General features: G+C 34.9%; 1 long non-coding RNA gene across 1 annotated transcript; it reads left to right on the top strand.

Annotated features, from left to right (window-relative positions):
* The first annotated feature begins 21,555 nt into the window (after window positions 1-21,555).
* LOC143378079 (uncharacterized) lies at window positions 21,556-22,263 on the top strand. The gene is made up of 2 exons (XR_013087490.1): window positions 21,556-21,769; window positions 21,825-22,263. It is a non-coding gene; the product is annotated as an uncharacterized LOC143378079 (long non-coding RNA).
* Window positions 22,264-23,979: the final 1,716 nt, after the last annotated feature.

Below are 23,979 nucleotides of genomic sequence, written 5' to 3'. Positions count from 1 at the left end.
CGAGTAAAACGAGTAAAACGAGTAAAACGAGTAAAACGAGTAAAACGAGTAAAACGAGTAAAACGAGTAAAACGAGTAAAACGAGTAAAACGAGTAAAACGAGTAAAACGAGTAAAACGAGTAAAACGAGTAAAACGAGTAAAACGAGTAAAACGAGTAAAACGAGTAAAACGAGTAAAACGAGTAAAACGAGTAAATCGAGTAAAACGAGTAAATCGAGTAAAACGAGTAAATCGAGTAAAACGAGTAAATCGAGTAAAACGAGTAAAACGAGTAAAACGAGTAAAACGAGTAAAACGAGTAAAACGAGCAAAACGAGCAAAACGAGCAAAACGAGCAAAACGAACAAAACGAGCAAAACGAGCAAAACGAGCAAAACGAGTAAAACGAGCAAAACGAGGAAAACGAGTAAAACGAGCAAAACGAGTAAAACGAGTAAAACGAGTAAAACGAGTAAAACGAGTAAAACGAGTAAAACGAGTAAATCGAGTAAATCGAGTAAATCGAGTAAAACGAGTAAAACGAGTAAAACGAGCAAAACGAGCAAAACGAGCAAAACGAGCAAAACGAGCAAAACGAGCAAAACGAGTAAAACGAGTAAAACGAGTAAAACGAGCAAAACGAGTAAAACGAGCAAAACGAGTAAAACGAGCAAAACGAGCAAAACGAGTAAAACGAGTAAAACGAGTAAAACGAGTAAAACGAGTAAAACGAGTAAAACGAGTAAAACGAGTAAAACGAGTAAAACGAGTAAAACGAGTAAAACGAGTAAAACGAGTAAAACGAGTAAAACGAGTAAAACGAGTAAAACGAGTAAAACGAGTAAAACGAGTAAAACGAGTAAAACGAGTAAATCGAGTAAAACGAGTAAATCGAGTAAAACGAGTAAATCGAGTAAAACGAGTAAATCGAGTAAAACGAGTAAAACGAGTAAAACGAGTAAAACGAGTAAAACGAGTAAAACGAGTAAAACGAGCAAAACGAGCAAAACGAGCAAAACGAGTAAAACGAGTAAAACTAGTAAAACGAGTAAAACGAGTAAAACGAGTAAAACGAGTAAAACGAGTAAAACTAGTAAAACGAGTAAAACGAGTAAAACGAGTAAAACGAGTAAAACGAGTAAAACGAGTAAAACTAGTAAAACGAGTAAAACGAGTAAAACGAGTAAAACGAGTAAAACGAGTAAAACGAGTAAAACTAGTAAAACTAGTAAAACGAGTAAAACTAGTAAAACGAGTAAAACTAGTAAAACGAGTAAAACTAGTAAAACGAGTAAAACGAGTAAAACGAGTAAAACGAGTAAAACGAGTAAAACGAGTAAAACGAGTAAATCGAGTAAATCGAGTAAATCGAGTAAATCGAGTAAATCGAGTAAAACGAGTAAAACGAGTAAAACGAGTAAAACGAGTAAAACGAGCAAAACGAGTAAAACGAGCAAAACGAGTAAAACGAGCAAAACGAGCAAAACGAGTAAAACGAGTAAAACGAGTAAAACGAGTAAAACGAGTAAAACGAGTAAAACGAGTAAAACGAGTAAAACGAGTAAAACGAGTAAAACGAGTAAAACGAGTAAAACGAGTAAAACGAGTAAAACGAGTAAAACGAGTAAAACGAGTAAAACGAGTAAAACGAGTAAAACGAGTAAAACGAGTAAAACGAGTAAATCGAGTAAAACGAGTAAATCGAGTAAAACGAGTAAATCGAGTAAAACGAGTAAATCGAGTAAAACGAGTAAAACGAGTAAAACGAGTAAAACGAGTAAAACGAGTAAAACGAGTAAAACGAGCAAAACGAGCAAAACGAGCAAAACGAGTAAAACGAGTAAAACTAGTAAAACGAGTAAAACGAGTAAAACGAGTAAAACGAGTAAAACGAGTAAAACTAGTAAAACGAGTAAAACGAGTAAAACGAGTAAAACGAGTAAAACGAGTAAAACGAGTAAAACTAGTAAAACGAGTAAAACGAGTAAAACGAGTAAAACGAGTAAAACGAGTAAAACGAGTAAAACTAGTAAAACTAGTAAAACGAGTAAAACTAGTAAAACGAGTAAAACTAGTAAAACGAGTAAAACTAGTAAAACGAGTAAAACGAGTAAAACGAGTAAAACGAGTAAAACGAGTAAAACGAGTAAAACGAGTAAATCGAGTAAATCGAGTAAATCGAGTAAATCGAGTAAATCGAGTAAAACGAGTAAAACGAGTAAAACGAGTAAAACGAGTAAAACGAGTAAAACGAGTAAAACGAGTAAAACGAGTAAAACGAGTAAAACGAGTAAAACGAGTAAAACGAGTAAAACGAGTAAAACGAGTAAAACGAGTAAAACGAGTAAAACTAGTAAAACTAGTAAAACGAGTAAAACGAGTAAATCGAGTAAAACGAGTAAAACGAGTAAATCGAGTAAAACGAGTAAAACGAGTAAATCGAGTAAAACGAGTAAAACGAGTAAAACGAGTAAAACGAGTAAAACGAGTAAAACGAGTAAAACGAGTAAAACGAGTAAAACGAGTAAAACGAGCAAAACGAGTAAAACGAGCAAAACGAGTAAAACTAGTAAAACTAGTAAAACTAGTAAAACGAGTAAAACGAGTAAAACGAGTAAAACGAGTAAAACTAGTAAAGCGAGTAAAACGAGTAAAACGAGTAAAACGAGTAAAACGAGTAAAACGAGTAAAACGAGTAAAACTAGTAAAACGAGTAAAACTAGTAAAACGAGTAAATCGAGTAAAACGAGTAAATCGAGTAAAACGAGTAAAACGAGTAAAACGAGCAAAACGAGTAAACGAGCAAAACGAGTAAAACGAGTAAAACGAGTAAAACGAGTAAAACGAGTAAAACGAGTAAAACGAGTAAAACGAGTAAATCGAGTAAATCGAGTAAATCGAGTAAATCGAGTAAATCGAGTAAATCGAGTAAAACGAGTAAAACGAGTAAAACGAGTTAAAACGAGTAAAACGAGTAAAACGAGTAAAACGAGTAAAACGAGTAAAACGAGTAAAACGAGTAAAACGAGTAAAACGAGTAAAAACGAGTAAAACGAGTAAAACGAGTAAAACGAGTAAAACGAGTAAAACGAGTAAAACGAGTAAAACGAGTAAAACGAGTAAAACGAGTAAAACGAGTAAAACGAGTAAAACGAGTAAAACGAGTAAAACGAGTAAAACGAGTAAAACGAGTAAAACGAGTAAAACGAGTAAAACGAGTAAAACGAGTAAAACGAGTAAAACGAGTAAAACGAGTAAAACGAGTAAAACGAGTAAAACGAGTAAAACGAGTAAAACGAGTAAAACGAGTAAAACGAGTAAAACGAGTAAAACGAGTAAAACGAGTAAAACGAGTAAAACGAGTAAAACGAGTAAAACGAGTAAAACGAGAAAAACGAGTAAAACGAGTAAAACTAGTAAAACGAGTGAAACGAGAAAAAACGAGTAAAACGAGTAAAACTAGTAAAACGAGTAAATCGAGTAAAACGAGTAAATCGAGTAAAACGAGTAAATCGAGTAAAACGAGTAAAACGAGTAAAACGAGTAAAACGAGTAAAACGAGTAAAACGAGTAAAACGAGCAAAACGAGTAAAACGAGCAAAACGAGTAAAACGAGCAAAACGAGCAAAACGAGTAAAACGAGTAAAACGAGTAAAACGAGTAAAACGAGTAAAACGAGTAAAACGAGTAAAACGAGTAAAACGAGTAAAACGAGTAAAACGAGTAAAACGAGTAAAACGAGTAAAACGAGTAAAACGAGTAAAACGAGTAAATCGAGTAAAACGAGTAAATCGAGTAAAACGAGTAAATCGAGTAAAACGAGTAAATCGAGTAAAACGAGTAAAACGAGTAAAACGAGTAAAACGAGTAAAACGAGTAAAACGAGTAAAACGAGCAAAACGAGCAAAACGAGCAAAACGAGTAAAACGAGTAAAACTAGTAAAACGAGTAAAACGAGTAAAACGAGTAAAACGAGTAAAACGAGTAAAACTAGTAAAACTAGTAAAACGAGTAAAACTAGTAAAACGAGTAAAACGAGTAAAACGAGTAAAACGAGTAAAACGAGTAAAACGAGTAAAACTAGTAAAACGAGTAAAACGAGTAAAACGAGTAAAACGAGTAAAACGAGTAAAACGAGTAAAACGAGTAAAACTAGTAAAACTAGTAAAACGAGTAAAACTAGTAAAACGAGTAAAACTAGTAAAACGAGTAAAACTAGTAAAACGAGTAAAACGAGTAAAACGAGTAAAACGAGTAAAACGAGTAAAACGAGTAAAACGAGTAAAACGAGTAAATCGAGTAAATCGAGTAAATCGAGTAAATCGAGTAAATCGAGTAAATCGAGTAAAACGAGTAAAACGAGTAAAACGAGTAAAACGAGTAAAACGAGTAAAACGAGTAAAACGAGTAAAACGAGTAAAACGAGTAAAACGAGTAAAACGAGTAAAACGAGTAAAACGAGTAAAACGAGTAAAACGAATAAAACGAGTAAAACGAGTAAAACGAGTAAAACGAGTAAAACGAGTAAAACGAGTAAAACGAGTAAAACGAGTAAAACGAGTAAAACGAGTAAAACGAGTAAAACGAGAAAAATGAGTAAAACGAGTAAAACTAGTAAAACGAGTGAAACGAGTAAAACGAGTAAAACGAGTAAAACTAGTAAAACGAGTAAATCGAGTAAAACGAGTAAAACGAGTAAATCGAGTAAAACGAGTAAATCGAGTAAAACGAGTAAAACGAGTAAAACGAGTAAAACGAGTAAAACGAGTAAAACGAGTAAAACGAGGAAAACGAGTAAAACGAGCAAAACGAGTAAAACGAGCAAAACGAGCAAAACGAGTAAAACGAGTAAAACGAGTAAAACGAGTAAAACGAGTAAAACGAGTAAAACGAGTAAAACGAGTAAAACGAGTAAAACTAGTAAAACGAGTAAAACTAGTAAAACGAGTAAAACGAGTAAAACGAGTAAAACGAGTAAAACGAGTAAAACGAGTAAAACGAGTAAAACTAGTAAAACGAGTAAAACGAGTAAAACGAGTAAAACGAGTAAAACGAGTAAAACGAGTAAAACGAGTAAAACTAGTAAAACTAGTAAAACGAGTAAAACTAGTAAAACTAGTAAAACGAGTAAAACTAGTAAAACGAGTAAAACGAGTAAAACGAGTAAAACGAGTAAAACGAGTAAAACGAGTAAAACGAGTAAAACGAGTAAAACGAGTAAAACGAGTAAATCGAGTAAATCGAGTAAATCGAGTAAATCGAGTAAATCGAGTAAATCGAGTAAAACGAGTAAAACGAGTAAAACGAGTAAAACGAGTAAAACGAGTAAAACGAGTAAAACGAGTAAAACGAGTAAAACGAGTAAAACGAGTAAAACGAGTAAAACGAGTAAAACGAGTAAAACGAGTAAAACGAGTAAAACGAGTAAAACGAGTAAAACGAGTAAAACGAGTAAAACGAGTAAAACGAGTAAAACGAGTAAAACGAGTAAAACGAGTAAAACGAGTAAAACGAGTAAAACGAGTAAATCGAGTAAAACGAGTAAATCGAGTAAAACGAGTAAATCGAGTAAAACGAGTAAATCGAGTAAAACGAGTAAAACGAGTAAAACGAGTAAAACGAGTAAAACGAGTAAAACGAGTAAAACGAGCAAAACGAGCAAAACGAGCAAAACGAGCAAAACGAACAAAACGAGCAAAACGAGCAAAACGAGCAAAACGAGTAAAACGAGCAAAACGAGGAAAACGAGTAAAACGAGCAAAACGAGTAAAACGAGTAAAACGAGTAAAACGAGTAAAACGAGTAAAACGAGTAAATCGAGTAAATCGAGTAAATCGAGTAAAACGAGTAAAACGAGTAAAACGAGCAAAACGAGCAAAACGAGCAAAACGAGCAAAACGAGCAAAACGAGTAAAACGAGTAAAACGAGCAAAACGAGTAAAACGAGCAAAACGAGTAAAACGAGCAAAACGAGCAAAACGAGTAAAACGAGTAAAACGAGTAAAACGAGTAAAACGAGTAAAACGAGTAAAACGAGTAAAACGAGTAAAACGAGTAAAACGAGTAAAACGAGTAAAACGAGTAAAACGAGTAAAACGAGTAAAACGAGTAAAACGAGTAAAACGAGTAAAACGAGTAAAACGAGTAAAACGAGTAAAACGAGTAAAACGAGTAAATCGAGTAAAACGAGTAAATCGAGTAAAACGAGTAAATCGAGTAAAACGAGTAAAACGAGTAAAACGAGTAAAACGAGTAAAACGAGCAAAACGAGCAAAACGAGCAAAACGAGTAAAACGAGTAAAACTAGTAAAACGAGTAAAACGAGTAAAACGAGTAAAACGAGTAAAACTAGTAAAACGAGTAAAACTAGTAAAACGAGTAAAACGAGTAAAACGAGTAAAACGAGTAAAACGAGTAAAACGAGTAAAACTAGTAAAACGAGTAAAACGAGTAAAACGAGTAAAACGAGTAAAACGAGTAAAACGAGTAAAACTAGTAAAACTAGTAAAACGAGTAAAACTAGTAAAACGAGTAAAACTAGTAAAACGAGTAAAACTAGTAAAACGAGTAAAACGAGTAAAACGAGTAAAACGAGTAAAACGAGTAAAACGAGTAAAACGAGTAAATCGAGTAAATCGAGTAAATCGAGTAAATCGAGTAAATCGAGTAAATCGAGTAAAACGAGTAAAACGAGTAAAACGAGTAAAACGAGTAAAACGAGTAAAACGAGTAAAACGAGTAAAACGAGTAAAACGAGTAAAACGAGTAAAACGAGTAAAACGAGTAAAACGAGTAAAACGAGTAAAACGAGTAAAACTAGTAAAACTAGTAAAACGAGTAAAACGAGTAAATCGAGTAAAACGAGTAAAACGAGTAAATCGAGTAAAACGAGTAAAACGAGTAAATCGAGTAAAACGAGTAAAACGAGTAAAACGAGTAAAACGAGTAAAACGAGTAAAACGAGTAAAACGAGTAAAACGAGTAAAACGAGTAAAACGAGCAAAACGAGTAAAACGAGCAAAACGAGTAAAACTAGTAAAACTAGTAAAACTAGTAAAACGAGTAAAACGAGTAAAACGAGTAAAACGAGTAAAACTAGTAAAGCGAGTAAAACGAGTAAAACGAGTAAAACGAGTAAAACGAGTAAAACGAGTAAAGCGAGTAAAACGAGTAAAACGAGTAAAACGAGTAAAACGAGTAAAACGAGTAAAACGAGTAAAACGAGTAAAACGAGTAAAACGAGTAAAACGAGTAAAACGAGTAAAACTAGTAAAACGAGTAAAACTAGTAAAACGAGTAAATCGAGTAAAACGAGTAAATCGAGTAAAACGAGTAAAACGAGTAAAACGAGCAAAACGAGTAAAACGAGCAAAACGAGTAAAACGAGTAAAACGAGTAAACGAGTAAAACGAGTAAAACGAGTAAAACGAGTAAAACGAGTAAATCGAGTAAATCGAGTAAATCGAGTAAATCGAGTAAATCGAGTAAATCGAGTAAAACGAGTAAAACGAGTAAAACGAGTAAAACGAGTAAAACGAGTAAAACGAGTAAAACGAGTAAAACGAGTAAAACGAGTAAAACGAGTAAAACGAGTAAAACGAGTAAAACGAGTAAAACGAGTAAAACGAGTAAAACGAGTAAAACGAGTAAAACGAGTAAAACGAGTAAAACGAGTAAAACGAGTAAAACGAGTAAAACGAGTAAAACGAGTAAAACGAGTAAAACGAGTAAAACGAGTAAAACGAGTAAAACGAGTAAAACGAGTAAAACGAGTAAAACGAGTAAAACGAGTAAAACGAGTAAAACGAGTAAAACGAGTAAAACGAATAAAACGAGTAAAACGAGTAAAACGAGTAAAACGAGTAAAACGAGTAAAACGAGTAAAACGAGTAAAACGAGTAAAACGAGTAAAACGAGTAAAACGAGTAAAACGAGTAAAACGAGAAAAACGAGTAAAACGAGTAAAACTAGTAAAACGAGTGAAACGAGTAAAACGAGTAAAACGAGTAAAACTAGTAAAACGAGTAAATCGAGTAAAACGAGTAAATCGAGTAAAACGAGTAAATCGAGTAAAACGAGTAAAACGAGTAAAACGAGTAAAACGAGTAAAACGAGTAAAACGAGTAAAACGAGCAAAACGAGTAAAACGAGCAAAACGAGTAAAACGAGCAAAACGAGCAAAACGAGTAAAACGAGTAAAACGAGTAAAACGAGTAAAACGAGTAAAACGAGTAAAACGAGTAAAACGAGTAAAACGAGTAAAACGAGTAAAACGAGTAAAACGAGTAAAACGAGTAAAACGAGTAAAACGAGTAAAACGAGTAAAACGAGTAAAACGAGTAAAACGAGTAAAACGAGTAAATCGAGTAAAACGAGTAAATCGAGTAAAACGAGTAAAACGAGTAAAACGAGTAAATCGAGTAAATCGAGTAAAACGAGTAAAACGAGTAAAACGAGTAAAACGAGTAAAACGAGTAAAACGAGTAAAACGAGTAAAACGAGTAAAACGAGTAAAACGAGTAAAACGAGTAAAACGAGTAAAACGAGTAAAACGAGTAAAACGAGTAAAACGAGTAAAACGAGTAAAACGAGTAAAACGAGTAAAACGAGTAAAACGAGTAAAACGAGTAAAACGAGTAAAACGAGTAAAACGAGTAAAACGAGTAAAACGAGTAAAACGAGTAAAACGAGTAAAACGAGTAAAACGAGTAAAACGAGTAAAACGAGCAAAACGAGCAAAACGAGCAAAACGAGTAAAACGAGCAAAACGAGCAAACGAGCAAAACGAGCAAAACGAGCAAAACGAGCAAAACGAGCAAAACGAGCAAAACGAGCAAAACGAGTAAAACGAGTAAAACGAGTAAAACGAGTAAAACGAGTAAAACGAGTAAAACGAGTAAAACGAGTAAAACGAGTAAAACTAGTAAAACTAGTAAAACGAGTAAAACGAGTAAAACGAGTAAAACGAGTAAAACGAGTAAAACGAGTAAAACGAGTAAAACGAGTAAAACGAGTAAAACGAGTAAAACGAGTAAAACGAGTAAAACGAGTAAAACGAGTAAAACTAGTAAAACTAGTAAAACGAGTAAAACGAGTAAAACGAGTAAAACGAGTAAAACGAGTAAAACGAGTAAAACGAGTAAAACGAGTAAAACGAGTAAAACGAGTAAAACGAGTAAAACGAGTAAAACGAGTAAAACGAGTAAAACGAGTAAAACGAGTAAAACGAGTAAAACGAGTAAAACGAGTAAAACGAGTAAAACGAGTAAAACGAGTAAAACTAGTAAAACGAGTAAATCGAGTAAAACGAGTAAATCGAGTAAAACGAGTAAATCGAGTAAAACGAGTAAATCGAGTAAAACGAGTAAAACGAGTAAAACGAGCAAAACGAGTAAAACGAGCAAAACGAGTAAAACGAGTAAAACGAGTAAAACGAGTAAAACGAGTAAAACGAGTAAACGAGTAAAACGAGTAAATCGAGTAAATCGAGTAAATCGAGTAAATCGAGTAAATCGAGTAAATCGAGTAAAACGAGTAAAACGAGTAAAACGAGTAAAACGAGTAAAACGAGTAAAACGAGTAAAACGAGTAAAACGAGTAAAACGAGTAAAACGAGTAAAACGAGTAAAACGAGTAAAACGAGTAAAACGAGTAAAACGAGTAAAACGAGTAAAACGAGTAAAACGAGTAAAACGAGTAAAACGAGTAAAACGAGTAAAACGAGTAAAACGAGTGAAACGAGTAAAACGAGTAAAGCGAGTAAAACGAGTAAAACGAGTAAAACGAGTAAAACGAGTAAAACGAGTAAAACGAGTAAAACGAGTAAAACGAGTAAAACGAGTAAAACGAGTAAAACGAGTAAAACGAGTAAAACGAGTAAAACGAGAAAAACGAGTAAAACGAGTAAAACGAGTAAAACGAGTAAAACGAGTAAATCGAGTAAAACGAGTAAAACGAGTAAAACGAGTAAAACGAGTAAAACGAGTAAAACGAGTAAAACGAGCAAAACGAGCAAAACGAGTAAAACGAGCAAAACGAACAAAACGAGCAAAACGAGCAAAACGAGGAAAACGAGTAAAACGAGCAAAACGAGGAAAACGAGTAAAACGAGTAAAACGAGTAAAACGAGTAAAACGAGTAAAACGAGTAAAACGAGTAAAACGAGTAAAACGAGTAAATCGAGTAAATCGAGTAAATCGAGTAAAACGAGTAAAACGAGTAAAACGAGCAAAACGAGCAAAACGAGCAAAACGAGCAAAACGAGCAAATCGAGCAAAACGAGCAAAACGAGCAAAACGAGCAAAACGAGTAAAACGAGTAAAACGAGTAAAACGAGTAAAACGAGTAAAACGAGTAAAACGAGTAAAACGAGTAAAACGAGTAAAACGAGTAAAACGAGTAAAACGAGTAAAACGAGTAAAACGAGTGAAACGAGTGAAACGAGTGAAACGAGTGAAACGAGTAAAACGAGTGAAACGAGTAAAACGAGTGAAACGAGTAAAACTAGTAAAACGAGTAAAACTAGTAAAACGAGTAAATCGAGTAAAACGAGTAAATCGAGTAAAACGAGTAAATCGAGTAAAACGAGTAAATCGAGTAAAACGAGTAAAACGAGTAAAACGAGTAAAACGAGTAAAACGAGTAAAACGAGTAAAACGAGTGAAACGAGTGAAACGAGTAAAACGAGTGAAACGAGTGAAACGAGTGAAACGAGTAAAACGAGTAAAACGAGTAAAACTAGTAAAACGAGTAAATCGAGTAAATCGAGTAAAACGAGTAAATCGAGTAAAACGAGTAAATCGAGTAAAACGAGTAAATCGAGTAAAACGAGTAAAACGAGTAAAACGAGTAAAACGAGTAAAACGAGTAAAACGAGCAAAACGAGCAAAACGAGCAAAACGAGCAAAACGAGCAAAACGAGCAAAACGAGTAAAACGAGTAAAACGAGCAAAACGAGTAAAACGAGCAAAACGAGCAAAACGAGTAAAACGAGTAAAACGAGTAAAACGAGTAAAACGAGTAAAACGAGTAAAACGAGTAAAACGAGTAAAACGAGTAAAACGAGTAAAACGAGTAAAACGAGTAAAACTAGTAAAACTAGTAAAACGAGTAAAACTAGTAAAACTAGTAAAACGAGTAAAACGAGTAAAACGAGTAAAACGAGTAAAACGAGTAAAACGAGTAAAACGAGTAAAACGAGTAAGACGAGTAAATCGAGTAAATCGAGTAAATCGAGTAAATCGAGTAAATCGAGTAAATCGAGTAAAACGAGTAAAACGAGTAAAACGAGTAAAACGAGTAAAACGAGTAAAACGAGTAAAACGAGTAAAACGAGTAAAACGAGTAAAACGAGTAAAACGAGTAAAACGAGTAAAACGAGTAAAACGAGTAAAACGAGTAAAACGAGTAAAACGAGTAAAACGAGTAAAACGAGTAAAACGAGTAAAACGAGTAAAACGAGTAAAACGAGTAAAACGAGTAAAACGAGTAAAACGGGTAAACGAGTAAAACGAGTAAAACGAGTAAAACGAGTAAAACGAGTAAAACGAGTAAAACGAGTAAAACGAGTAAAACGAGTAAAACGTGTAAAACGAGTAAATCGAGTAAAACGTGTAAAACGAGTAAAACGAGTAAAACGAGTAAAACGAGTAAAACGAGTAAAACGAGTAAAACGAGTAAAACGAGTAAAACGAGTAAAACGAGTAAAACGAGTAAAACGAGTAAAACGAGTAAAACGAGTAAAACGAGTAAAACGAGTAAAACGAGTAAAACGAGTAAAACGAGTAAAACGAGTAAAACTAGTAAAACTAGTAAAACTAGTAAAACGAGTAAAACTAGTAAAACGAGTAAAACGAGTAAAACGGGTAAAACGAGTAAAACGGGTAAAACGAGTAAAACGAGTAAAACGAGTAAAACGAGTAAAACGAGTAAAACGAGTAAAACGAGTAAAACGAGTAAAACGAGTAAAACGAGTAAAACGAGCAAAACGAGCAAAACGAGCAAAACGAGCAAAACGAGCAAAACGAGCAAAACGAGCAAAACGAGCAAAACGAGCAAAACGAGCAAAACGAGTAAAACTAGTAAAACGAGTAAAACTAGTAAAACGAGTAAAACTAGTAAAACGAGTAAAACTAGTAAAACGAGTAAAACTAGAAAAAAGGGGAAAACGAGTAAAACGAGTAAAACGAGTAAAACGAGTAAAACGAGTAAAACGAGTAAAACGAGTAAAACGAGTAAAACGAGTAAAACGAGTAAAACGAGTAAAACGAGTAAAACGAGTAAAACGAGTAAAACGAGTAAAACGAGTAAAACGAGTAAAACGAGTAAAACGAGTAAAACGAGTAAAACGAGCAAAACGAGTAAAACGAGTAAAACGAGTAAAACGAGTAAAACGAGCAAAACGAGTAAAACGAGCAAAACGAGCAAAACGAGCAAAACGAGCAAAACGAGCAAAACGAGCAAAACGAGCAAAACGAGCAAAACGAGCAAAACGAGTAAAACGAGTAAAACGAGTAAAACGAGTAAAACGAGTAAAACGAGTAAAACGAGTAAAACTAGTAAAACGAGTAAAACGAGTAAAACGAGTAAAACGAGTAAAACGAGTAAAACGAGTAAAACGAGTAAAACGAGTAAAACGAGTAAAACGAGTAAAACGAGTAAAACGAGTAAAACGAGTAAAACGAGTAAAACGAGTAAATCGAGTAAAACGTGTAAATCGAGTAAATCGAGTAAATCGAGTAAATCGAGTAAAACGAGTAAAACGAGTAAAACGAGTAAAACGAGTAAAACGAGTAAAACGAGTAAAACGAGTAAAACGAGTAAAACGAGTAAAACGAGTAAAACGAGTAAAACGAGTAAAACGAGTAAAACGAGTAAAACGAGTAAAACGAGTAAAACGAGTAAAACGAGTAAAACGAGTAAAACGAGTAAAACGAGTAAAACGAGTAAAACGAGTAAAACGAGTAAAACGAGTAAAACGAGTAAAACGAGTAAAACGAGTAAAACGAGTAAAACGAGTAAAACTAGTAAAACGAGTAAATCGAGTAAAACGAGTAAATCGAGTAAAACGAGTAAAACGAGCAAAACGAGTAAAACGAGCAAAACGAGTAAAACGAGCAAAACGAGTAAAACGAGCAAAACGAGCAAAACGAGTAAAACGAGTAAAACGAGTAAAACGAGTAAAACGAGTAAAACGAGTAAAACGAGTAAAACGAGTAAAACGAGTAAAACGAGTAAAACGAGTAAAACGAGTAAAACGAGTAAAACGAGTGAAACGAGTGAAACGAGTAAAACGAGTAAAACGAGTAAAACGAGTAAAACGAGTAAAACGAGTAAAACGTGTAAAACGAGTAAAACGTGTAAAACGAGTAAAACGAGTAAAACGAGTAAAACGAGTAAAACGAGTAAAACGAGTAAAACGAGTAAAACGAGTAAAACTAGTAAAACGAGTAAAACGAGTAAAACGAGTAAAACGAGTAAAACTAGTAAAACGAGTAAAACGGGTAAACGAGTAAAACTAGTAAAACGAGTAAAACTAGTAAAACTAGTAAAACTAGTAAAACGAGTAAAACTAGTAAAACGAGTAAAACTAGTAAAACGAGTAAAACTAGTAAAACGAGTAAAACGAGTAAAACGAGTAAAACGAGTAAAACGAGTAAAACGAGTAAAACGAGTAAAACGAGTAAAACGAGTAAAACGAGTAAAACGAGTAAAACGAGTAAAACGAGTAAAACGAGTAAAACGAGTAAAACGTGTAAAACGAGTAAAACGAGTAAAACGAGTAAAACGAGTAAAACGAGTAAAACGAGTAAAACGAGTAAAACGAGTAAAACGAGTAAAACGAGTAAAACGAGTAAAACGAGTAAAACGAGTAAAACGAGTAAAACTAGTAAAACTAGTAAAACTAGTAAAACGAGTAAAACTAGTAAAACGAGTAAAACGAGTAAAACGGGTAAAACGAGTAAAACGGGTAAAACGAGTAAAACGAGTAAAACGAGTAAAACGAGTAAAACGAGTAAAACGAGTAAAACGAGTAAAACGAGTAAAACGAGCAAAACGAGCAAAACGAGCAAAACGAGCAAAACGAGCAAAACGAGCAAAACGAGCAAAACGAGCAAAACGAGCAAAACGAGCAAAACGAGTAAAACTAGTAAAACTAGTAAAACGAGTAAAACGAGTAAAACTAGTAAAACGAGTAAAACTAGTAAAACGAGTAAAACGAGTAAAACGAGTAAAACGAGTAAAACGAGTAAAACGAGTAAACTAGTAAAACGAGTAAAACGAGTAAAACGAGTAAAACGAGTAAAACGAGTAAAACGAGTAAAACGAGTAAAACGAGTAAAACGAGTAAAACGAGTAAAACGAGTAAAACGAGTAAAACGAGTAAAACGAGTAAATCGAGTAAAACGTGTAAATCGAGTAAATCGAGTAAATCGAGTAAAACGAGTAAAACGAGTAAAACGAGTAAAACGAGTAAAACGAGTAAAACGAGTAAAACGAGTAAAACGAGTAAAACGAGTAAAACGAGTAAAACGAGTAAAACGAGTAAAACGAGTAAAACGAGTAAAACGAGTAAAACGAGTAAAACGAGTAAAACGAGTAAAACGAGTAAAACGAGTAAAACGAGTAAAACGAGTAAAACGAGTAAAACGAGTAAAACGAGTAAAACGAGTAAAACTAGTAAAACGAGTAAAACGAGTAAATCGAGTAAAACGAGTAAAACGAGCAAAACGAGTAAAACGAGCAAAACGAGTAAAACGAGCAAAACGAGTAAAACGAGCAAAACGAGCAAAACGAGTAAAACGAGTAAAACGAGTAAAACGAGTAAAACGAGTAAAACGAGTAAAACGAGTAAAACGAGTAAAACGAGTAAAACGAGTAAAACGAGTAAAACGAGTAAAACGAGTAAAACGAGTAAAACGAGTAAAACGAGTAAAACGAGTAAAACTAGTAAAACGAGTAAAACGAGTAAAACGAGTAAAACGAGTAAAACTAGTAAAACGAGTAAAACGGGTAAACGAGTAAAACTAGTAAAACGAGTAAAACTAGTAAAACTAGTAAAACTAGTAAAACGAGTAAAACTAGTAAAACGAGTAAAACTAGTAAAACGAGTAAAACTAGTAAAACGAGTAAAACGAGTAAAACGAGTAAAACGAGTAAAACGAGTAAAACGAGTAAAACGAGTAAAACGAGTAAAACGAGTAAAACGAGTAAAACGAGTAAAACGAGTAAAACGAGTAAAACGAGTAAAACGAGTAAAACGAGTAAAACGAGTAAAACGAGTAAAACGAGTAAAACGAGTAAAACGAGTAAAACGAGTAAAACGAGTAAAACGAGTAAAACGAGTAAAACGAGTAAAACGAGTAAATCGAGTAAATCGAGTAAATCGAGTAAAACGAGTAAAACGAGTAAAACGAGTAAAACGAGTAAAACGAGTAAAACGAGTAAAACGAGTAAAACGAGTAAAACGAGTAAAACGAGTAAAACGAGTAAAACGAGTAAAACGAGTAAAACGAGTAAAACGAGTAAAACGAGTAAAACGAGTAAAACGAGTAAAACGAGTAAAACGAGTAAAACGAGTAAAACGAGTAAAACGAGTAAAACGAGTAAAACGAGCAAAACGAGCAAAACGAGCAAAACGAGCAAAACGAGCAAAACGAGCAAAACGAGCAAAACGAGTAAAACGAGCAAAACGAGTAAAACGAGTAAAACGAGTAAAACGAGTAAAACGAGTAAAACGAGTAAAACGAGTAAAACGAGTAAAACGAGTAAAACGAGTAAAACTAGTAAAACGAGTAAAACTAGTAAAACGAGTAAAACTAGTAAAACGAGTAAAACGAGTAAAACGAGTAAAACGAGTAAAACGAGTAAAACGAGTAAAACGAGTAAAACGAGTAAAACGAGTAAAACGAGTAAAACTAGTAAAACTAGTAAAACTAGTAAAACGAGTAAAACTAGTAAAACGAGTAAAACGAGTAAAACGAGTAAAACGAGTAAAACGGGTAAAACGAGTAAAACGAGTAAAACGAGTAAAACGAGTAAAACGAGTAAAACGAGTAAAACGAGTAAAACGAGCAAAACGAGTAAAACGAGCAAAACGAGCAAAACGAGCAAAACGAGTAAAACGAGTAAAACGAGTAAAACGAGTAAAACGAGTAAAACGAGTAAAACGAGTAAAACGAGTAAAACGAGTAAAACGAGTAAAACGAGTAAAACGAGTAAATCGAGTAAAACGTGTAAATCGAGTAAATCGAGTAAATCGAGTAAAACGAGTAAAACGAGTAAAACGAGTAAAACGAGTAAAACGAGTAAAACGAGTAAAACGAGTAAAACGAGTAAAACGAGTAAAACGAGTAAAACGAGTAAAACGAGTAAAACGAGTAAAACGAGTAAAACGAGTAAAACGAGTAAAACGAGTAAAACGAGTAAAACGAGTAAAACGAGTAAAACGAGTAAAACGAGTAAAACGAGTAAAACGAGTAAAACGAGTAAAACGAGTAAAACGAGTAAAACGAGTAAAACGAGTAAAACGAGTAAAACGAGTAAAACTAGTAAAACGAGTAAAACTAGTAAAACGGGTAAAACGAGTAAAACGGGTAAAACGAGTAAAACGAGTAAAACGAGTAAAACGAGTAAAACGAGTAAAACGAGTAAAACGAGTAAAACGAGTAAAACGAGTAAAACGAGTAAAACGAGTAAAACGAGTAAAACGAGCAAAACGAGTAAAACGAGCAAAACGAGTAAAACGAGTAAAACGAGTAAAACGAGTAAAACGAGTAAAACGAGCAAAACGAGTAAAACGAGTAAAACGAGCAAAACGAGCAAAACGAGCAAAACGAGCAAAACGAGCAAAACGAGCAAAACGAGCAAAACGAGCAAAACGAGCAAAACGAGCAAAACGAGCAAAACGAGCAAAACGAGTAAAACGAGTAAAACGAGTAAAACGAGTAAAACGAGTAAAACGAGTAAAACGAGTAAAACGAGTAAAACGAGTAAAACGAGTAAAACGAGTAAAACTAGTAAAACGAGTAAAACGAGTAAAACGAGTAAAACGAGTAAAACGAGTAAAACGAGTAAAACGAGTAAAACGAGTAAAACGAGTAAAACGAGTAAAACGAGTAAAACGAGTAAAACGAGTAAAACGAGTAAAACGAGTAAAACGAGTAAATCGAGTAAAACGTGTAAATCGAGTAAATCGAGTAAATCGAGTAAAACGAGTAAAACGAGTAAAACGAGTAAAACGAGTAAAACGAGTAAAACGAGTAAAACGAGTAAAACGAGTAAAACGAGTAAAACGAGTAAAACGAGTAAAACGAGTAAAACGAGTAAAACGAGTAAAACGAGTAAATCGAGTAAAACGTGTAAATCGAGTAAATCGAGTAAATCGAGTAAAACGAGTAAAACGAGTAAAACGAGTAAAACGAGTAAAACGAGTAAAACGAGTAAAACGAGTAAAACGAGTAAAACGAGTAAAACGAGTAAAACGAGTAAAACGAGTAAAACGAGTAAAACGAGTAAAACGAGTAAAACGAGTAAAACGAGTAAAACGAGTAAAACGAGTAAAACGAGTAAAACGAGTAAAACGAGTAAAACGAGTAAAACGAGTAAAACGAGTAAAACGAGTAAAACGAGTAAAACGAGCAAAACGAGCAAAACGAGCAAAACGAGCAAAACGAGCAAAACGAGCAAAACGAGTAAAACGAGTAAAACGAGTAAAACGAGTAAAACGAGTAAAACGAGTAAAACGAGTAAAACGAGTAAAACGGGTAAAACGAGTAAAACGAGTAAAACGAGTAAAACGAGTAAAACGAGTAAAACGAGTAAAACGAGTAAAACGAGTAAAACGAGTAAAACTAGTAAAACTAGTAAAACTAGTAAAACGAGTAAAACTAGTAAAACGAGTAAAACGAGTAAAACGAGTAAAACGAGTAAAACGGGTAAAACGAGTAAAACGAGTAAAACGAGTAAAACGAGTAAAACGAGTAAAACGAGTAAAACGAGTAAAACGAGTAAAACGAGCAAAACGAGCAAAACGATCAAAACGAGCAAAACGAGTAAAACTAGTAAAACGAGTAAAACTAGTAAAACGAGTAAAACTAGTAAAACGAGTAAAACTAGTAAAACGAGTAAAACGAGTAAAACGAGTAAAACGAGTAAAACGAGTAAAACGAGTAAAACGAGTAAAACGAGTAAAACGAGTAAAACGAGTAAAACGAGTAAAACGAGTAAAACGAGTAAAACGAGTAAAACGAGTAAAACTAGTAAAACTAGTAAAACTAGTAAAACGAGTAAAACTAGTAAAACGAGTAAAACGAGTAAAACGAGTAAAACGAGTAAAACGGGTAAAACGAGTAAAAGGAGTAAAACGAGTAAAACGAGTAAAACGAGTAAAACGAGTAAAACGAGTAAAACGAGCAAAACGAGCAAAACGAGCAAAACGAGCAAAACGAGCAAAACGAGCAAAACGAGCAAAACGAGCAAAACGAGCAAAACGAGTAAAACGAGTAAAACGAGTAAAACGAGTAAAACGAGTAAAACGAGTAAAACGAGTAAAACGAGTAAAACTAGTAAAACGAGTAAAACGAGTAAAACGAGTAAAACGAGTAAAACGAGTAAAACGAGTAAAACGAGTAAAACGAGTAAAACGAGTAAAACGAGTAAAACGAGTAAAACGTGTAAAACGAGTAAATCGAGTAAAACGTGTAAATCGAGTAAATCGAGTAAAACGAGTAAAACGAGTAAAACGAGTAAAACGAGTAAAACGAGTAAAACGAGTAAAACGAGTAAAACGAGTAAAACGAGTAAAACGAGTAAAACTAGTAAAACGAGTAAAACGAGTAAAACGAGTAAAACGAGTAAAACGAGTAAAACGAGTAAAACGAGTAAAACGAGTAAAACGAGTAAAACGAGTAAAACGAGTAAAACGAGTAAAACGAGTAAAACGAGTAAAACGAGTAAAACGAGTAAAACGAGTAAAACGAGTAAAACGAGTAAAACGAGTAAAACGAGTAAAACGAGTAAAACGAGTAAAACGAGTAAAACGAGTAAAACGAGTAAAACGAGTAAAACGAGTAAAACGAGTAAAACGAGTAAAACGAGTAAAACGAGTAAAACGAGTAAAACGAGTAAAACGAGTAAAACTAGTAAAACGAGTAAAACGAGTAAAACGAGTAAAACGAGTAAAACGGGTAAACGAGTAAAACTAGTAAAACGAGTAAAACTAGTAAAACGAGTAAAACGAGTAAAACGGGTAAAACGAGTAAAACGGGTAAAACGAGTAAAACGAGTAAAACGGGTAAAACGAGTAAAACGAGTAAAACGAGTAAAACGAGTAAAACGAGTAAAACGAGTAAAACGAGTAAAACGAGTAAAACGAGTAAAACGAGTAAAACGAGTAAAACGAGTAAAACGAGTAAAACGAGTAAAACGAGTAAAACGAGTAAAACGAGTAAAACGAGTAAAACGAGTAAAACGAGTAAAACGAGTAAAACGAGTAAAACGAGTAAAACTAGTAAAACTAGTAAAACTAGTAAAACGAGTAAAACGAGTAAAACGAGTAAAACGAGTAAAACGAGTAAAACGAGCAAAACGAGTAAAACGAGTAAAACGAGTAAAACGAGTAAAACGAGTAAAACGAGTAAAACGTGTAAAACGAGTAAAACGTGTAAAACGAGTAAAACGAGTAAAACGAGTAAAACGAGTAAAACGAGTAAAACGAGTAAAACGAGTAAAACGAGTAAAACGAGTAAAACTAGTAAAACGAGTAAAACGAGTAAAACGAGTAAAACTAGTAAAACGAGTAAAACGGGTAAACGAGTAAAACGAGTAAAACGAGTAAAACGAGTAAAACGAGTAAAACGAGTAAAACGAGTAAAACGAGTAAAACGAGTAAAACGAGTAAATCGAGTAAAACGAGTAAAACGAGTAAAACGAGTAAAACGAGTAAAACGAGTAAAACGAGTAAAACGAGTAAAACGAGTAAAACGAGTAAAACGAGTAAAACGAGCAAAACGAGCAAAACGAGCAAAACGAGCAAAACGAGCAAAACGAGCAAAACGAGTAAAACGAGTATAACGAGTAAAACGAGTAAAACGAGTAAAACGAGTAAATCGAGTAAAACGAGTGTCACGTCCCGGGTGAGGTCTTTTGGGAACGATGACATTAGGAAAGGAGAAAGACAGACGCGAATCTAAAATCCAGCACTCTGAGATTTTTGGGGGAAGACCAGGCGCGAATATTAAATCCAGCACACTGAGGGTTTGGAAGGAACTTAGGCGCGAATATTGAATCCGTCACACTGAGGATTTGAAAGGAATTCAGGCGCGAATCTATAATCCAGCACACTGACGGTTTGGAAGGAGAGGAACGTCAGGCGCGAATCTTGAATCCAGTACACTGAGGGTTTTGAAGGAGAGGAACGTCAGGCGCGAATCTTGAATCCAGCACACTGAGGATTTTGAAGGAATTCAGGCGCGAATCTATAATCCAGCACACTAATCGTTTTACAGGGAGGAACGCCAGGCGCGAATCTATAATCCAGCACACTAGTCGACCAGGGAAGTTTAAAGGCTAGAGCGTATTTGGGGAACACCCGTTAGCACTTTGTTTTGGTTTACGTAATATCAGATTTACCGTTGCATAGGCACAAAAAGTTTCCTCGTAATATTTCTTGAGAAATTCGTCTATACGTGCAGCTATGCAAGGGAATGTTAGTAGACACTGTCACTGTTCTCGAGTTCGCGATCCGCGATCAGCTGTTTCGCCGACTCGTTGGTTTGTATCTTAGTACGTTCGTAACTAATGGTTGAACACAAATAACTTGAAGCAAGATTTTAAACAAAGCGATTTATTAACTTCGTTAATCGGTTATTATAATCGTGCGAGGGGGCTTTTAGCATTGGCACAATATTTGTAATATGGTTATAACATTTAATATATATATATGGACATGAGATACAATATAAGTCGTTTAATAATGATCGTTAATAATAATAATATGATAAGATTGCGATAAGCAGTTATAAACAAAATAATAGAATAGTAAGATTGCGATAAGCAGTTATAAACAAAATAATAGAATAGTAAGATTGCGATAAGCAGTTATAAATGAAATAATAGAATTGTAAGATTGCGATAAGCAGTTATAAACGAAATAATTGAGTAGTAAGATTGCGATAAGCAGTTATAAACGAAATAATTGAATAGTATGGTATGGTGGTGATATGCACAATAATATTAAGTAATATAAATGGCTTACGGTGATCGTCGAACACTGAGTTTAATATTAACACTTTAAAGATATACTTTTCAAGTAAGCCTTCTACCGAAGAGATTTCTGTCGAAGAAAGAGGACTCGGCCTGTCAGGACCTCATATTTATGTACTTTCACAGGAGTATTGTGGGGTACGCGCGGTAAAGACCTTGACACATTTCGGTTTAAGACGCAGTAGGACTTCCGGGGTTTTTACAAACGGTACGTCTATTAATAAACGTATTTATGTCACGTACGCCAAATATACGTCGCAATTAGGTTTCTGGGGTTTTTACGACTGCGAAAAGAGATACTCAACTCATCGAATGGATTTCGGGTGTTTTACGGGAAAGGGGTTATTAGAGTGGCTTGGACTTCATGAGTCGTAAAGAGGGGGTTGAGACTTGGTCTCGATTTAAGAGGGATTTGTAATGAGGGACTTGTTTGAATTTGTTTTTGGAGGGAATGATTCGTGCCTTGTAAGACGAATAGGCGAAGAGGGTTTTGAAACGATCATCTCGTGATGGGGACCGCTAAGGTACATCAGCGAGGTGGAGGTTTGTATTGATCATCCTGTGTTGTTGACCGCTAAGGTGCAACATCAAGGTGATCGGTGATTGAGGAGATGGGGTAGGAGTTGAGTTTGATAGACTTTAGTGGAGTGATTTTGAGGTTTACTAGTGGAATTGGGAATAGGAAACGCGCGAAAAATCGTGGGACGTTACACCTCCCCCCTTATATGAAGAAATGATTACATTTCTTAACACAGGGTACGGGTGTCTTGAAATGCGGAGGAAAAGAAAAATAAAATAAAATGTACCGTTTTGGAAAAAATAAAAATAAAATGATTTGGAAATAATAAAATAAAATAAAATATATAGCCTATTTGGCGTAAAAGAAAAGTAAAATAAAAGATGAGAATAATAATAATAGAAAATATAAAAGAATTGATTGTATTAGGAAAAAAAAACATTTACTTATACTTAAAAATAATATGTATATATATATGTATATAAAAGAAATAGAAAATAAGGAATATTTACAAGGAAGGATGTACAAGGAAGGATAGGATTAAGGAAAGGAATTTTGGAAGGATTAGTATGGAGGAAAGGAATATTCGAGGGTTGAGTAGGAGGGGTCGTCCAGGATGAACGTGAGGTCGTAACCACTCTGATAGAGGACATCGAACCATTTTAAAAATTCGGGCGTCAGCTCTGTGTGGTCTGGGACCTTAGTCGCTGACCCCGTATTCAAAATCTCCACGACACCTGGGGGTGGAGGGATGACGGAGGGAACTTGGGAGGTGGAAGGTTGAGGAGAGGGTTGGAATTGAACGGGAGAGGGGGAGTCGTCTATTGTAATTGTCTCTGTTGTGGACGCTGCCTCCCTGATGACGATGTTTGATGTCACCTTCGGGAGAAGATGTGAGGCGCTCCCTTCCTCCTTCATGGCCCTCTGGCGCAGCCACTGTATATGGGAGAGCTTTCTCTTGAGGCCTCCCCCATGGGTCCTAGGCCCACTGGGTTTATGGGCCCTTTTATGAGGCATGGTGCGATCTAAGAAACGAGGTGATTTAATGTTCTTTTCTCTATAATTTATGATTAGGGTCAACCGGGGTTTTCGCGTATTTGACCAAGACGCGCCTTATTCGCGTGTATAATTTTTGTTTTCCCTTTCCATGATATTTTTAAATTCTGAGAGGGGATTACCTCTAATATCGTGTGAGGGCCAGAGTATTGATCTCCGAATTTTCCCTTTCGGGGTTCTATTAATACGAAAATCGAGTCGCCCGGTTTAAAGGTCTTCTCGCTTATGTGTCTATCGTAGTACTTTTTATAACGGAGTTTTGATTGATTTAACTTTTCTGCTGCAGCGGTTTGCAGTTCTTGCATCCTTATGTTTAATTTCGAGAGGTATTGACTATAAGTTTCATTTTCAAAGTGTTCGGGCATTCTTTTCCGACTGGGTACCCGGGCTATTTTACCGAACACTAATTCATGTGGAGTGTATCCAGTGCCCTCGTGGACGCTGGTATTATAAGAGAACGCGGCCATGTCGGTCCATTCGTCCCAGTCACTGTATCTACCGATAAACATTTTCAAATATTCTGTTAGGACAAGGTGCGATCGCTCTAGAGAGCCGTTAGTCTGTGGGTGAAAAGCTGTGGTTCGAAATTGTTCAATTTTAAATTTTTGCGCGATAGTTTTCATGAGTTTACCAGTAAAATTAGCTCCTTGGTCAGTGAGGATGGCTCTGGGAGCTCCGAATTGACAGATAAACTTTCTTATAAATGCATCTGCAATTTTTTCCGACGTCGATTGTTTGAGTGGTTCACACACGAAATATTTAGTTAATAAATCTTGCATGGTTAATATATAGGTATTTCCTTCTCTCGTGATGGGTAACGGTCCTACTATATCTAAGGCTATTTTATCAAAGGCGCGTCCAGGCGTGTCTGTAAGGATCATTGGTTGCCTGGTTTTAACACGAACGAGTTTCTTCCGCATACAGTCTTCGCATTTTCGAATATAATCTTCAACGGCTTTCTTCATTCCTTTCCAGAAATAGTGGTGTCTAATTCGGTTATAGGTTTTTGTTACTCCTTTATGTCCAGCTAATGCAGACGCGTGTTTTTCCGTAATAATGCTTTGTCTTTTGATTCTTCGGGGATCTGAACTATTTGTAGGCATATTGTGACCTCGATGTCTTCCTCGTCGACGGTTTCGAGAATGTCCATAATAATATCTT

Source organism: Andrena cerasifolii, unplaced genomic scaffold (assembly GCF_050908995.1).
Source record: "Andrena cerasifolii isolate SP2316 unplaced genomic scaffold, iyAndCera1_principal scaffold0106, whole genome shotgun sequence".
Taxonomy (NCBI): Eukaryota; Metazoa; Arthropoda; class Insecta; order Hymenoptera; family Andrenidae; genus Andrena; species Andrena cerasifolii.
Note: the sequence above shows the minus strand (reverse complement) of the source record. Positions and strands in the feature narration are given on the sequence as shown.